Source organism: Hippocampus comes, unplaced genomic scaffold (assembly GCF_001891065.2).
Source record: "Hippocampus comes isolate QL1 unplaced genomic scaffold, H_comes_QL1_v1.1 scaffold113, whole genome shotgun sequence".
Lineage (NCBI taxonomy): Eukaryota > Metazoa > Chordata > Actinopteri > Syngnathiformes > Syngnathidae > Hippocampus > Hippocampus comes.
The window spans coordinates 919463-921653 of NW_017806160.1; the positions used below are offsets into that span (position 1 = coordinate 919463).

Here is a 2191-nt window from a genome sequence, read left to right on the forward strand (position 1 = left end):
ATCAACATGATGACCACATTGGGCCCTATTTTTGTTGACGCCTCATGCTGGCGTATCCTGAATTTGGTGCTTCTGATTTTCTCCTAGGTCATTTGGTTTATCTGTCTGCGCCACTCTGAGCGTTCCAGCACACAGTGGGTGGGTCTCTCGACATGCGCTCGGCACAGCTAGCATTTTTGCCGAATGAAACCGTCCAAACTTGACGCCTGCTGGACCCACGTCTGAGCTTTGGTGATTTTGGTGAATTTGGTGAATTTGATCTGGATACTGATTTTTTTTTTTTTTTTGCGGGGGGGGGCCCTCACAAGGACAAGAACGATTGGTTTAGTAAGTGATCTCCAAGTGCACACTTCAGAGATTTTTGAAGTTGGTGAGAGGGCAAGTTTGCATCATCCGCATTTGGAAGTCTGCTTGCAATTCCTCTCAATATATTTTGCTCACATTGACTTCCTGCCGCCCTCAAGCAGAGTTAGAAATCTCTGTTAAACTTGCACAGCTCACGAAAATAGAGTCCTTGGCATTGAAGTCCAAAACTCATTTCAAGGTGTTTTTATTTTTTGTCGATGCTGATTTTTACACACCGCTTTTCCATAAACACACAGTTTTAGCCCTGACATGACTGAGTGACCAAACATCCTTTACAGCCACAAAGCCCACAATTAACTCCAAGCCAGGGTTGACAGACATTTTTGAAGCATTATATGGGCAGCATGTGTAGGAAACCTAATCCTACACTACAGTAAATTATCCAAAATTCAAACAGCGCATGCTAATCTTGCTGAACAAATTGTGACATTTTCTCAGTTCTCTTACTAACAAACCGAGTACAAAGATTGCAAAATGAAGTGATTTTCAAACCTGCAGACCACAAATGTGCTGGTTTGATTTCAGCGCAGATTGCGCGTTACTAACGAGGTCAGGTTCTCTGTTGGCTTGAATATTAATTAGACCGCCACCCGTGCATTTGCTGCGCTGAATAACATGTACTAGTTGCGATTTCTGCAGCCTCCCTCCCGAAGTGCTCCAAGTATCCTTGGTAACTGTCATGAATTATGGACGCTCCCCGTTAAAACATGTGTGGTATTACCCCATTCCTGGGTGTGTCCTCCTTGGCTGTCTTTGATTCACTGATCTCACCAGACTGGTTTTCTCTCTTTTTTTCCCCTCTCTCCCACCCCCTCTCTGCCTCACTCTAGTCCCCAGGGATGTCCGTCTGGGAACTGCCAGGCACATCAGCGGAGACGAGGAGAAGGCTAACTGGGAGCCTCGACTTGGCCGTAAATCTCTCCAGGTTGTGAGGTGTTCCTGGAGTGGCCTAACCACCTCCGCAGCCGTCTAAGTCCGTCCCAAGCCGCCCCTGAAAAAAAGAAAAACAAAAAGCAATGTATGACGTCACTCGACAAAACTCCACCAGATTGGCCTGATTTAAGAATTGCAGCGACGCACCCAACACGAGTTGTTGGTGGCGTGCTTACATTAATGTGGTGTAAAATGAAAAATGCCAACTTGCATCTTGGTGCTGTTATTGTATTCCCCTGCCACAGGGTAAAATGAAAAATATTCCATGATCCCACCACAACAGATGATGCTTGATGCTTTGTGATGTGGTGATTAAGAGCTGATGAGAGTTAGTCACTATCCGAGCAGTGTTATTGAACATATGGTGATGTGCCGACGTCATTTAGGCTTTCAAAAGGCTATGAAGTCAAAGACGGCTTCTTCTTGGCTGCAATGCAGTGTAGGGGCTCATCTCTCTCCTACACTCATTTTGCTGGCAATGATACTATTCCATACACATGGACGCGCGCCCTCCCTCTCCTTATCTGAGAAATAAGCATTTTTACAGAGTTTGGGCTGTAAAAGGAGAGGAGCAGATAGCCCATAAATCTAACCATAAAATCGTTAAGTTGTCAGAGGTGCCATCAGCTATCAATCGTGTGCGGCAAGCTGATGAAGGGGAAATAGGTGATAAAAAACAGCATTTTAGGGAAATTATGTCCAGTCTTCCATTTGCGAAGTGCTGCAGTCGCATCACGGCAGAATCTTAATCACTTTGCCACTGTGGCCAGGGACTGTTCTTGGTGTGACAGTGAGGAGGAGCACAGCCTGGTGGGAGGGTGCAGGGATGTGGAGGCGCAAAAGGGGAAGGGCAGGAGCTAGGGTGTGGTGGGTGGTTGAGGGGGGGCGGGTG

At 46.5% G+C, this 2191-nt stretch overlaps 1 long non-coding RNA gene across 1 annotated transcript; it reads right to left on the bottom strand.

Annotated features, from left to right (window-relative positions):
- Positions 1-533: 533 nt before the first annotated feature.
- Positions 534-2131, bottom strand: LOC109531327 (uncharacterized). The gene is made up of 2 exons (XR_002171152.1): positions 1476-2131; positions 534-1357 (listed from the first exon to the last, which is right to left on the bottom strand). It is a non-coding gene; the product is annotated as an uncharacterized LOC109531327 (long non-coding RNA).
- Positions 2132-2191: the final 60 nt, after the last annotated feature.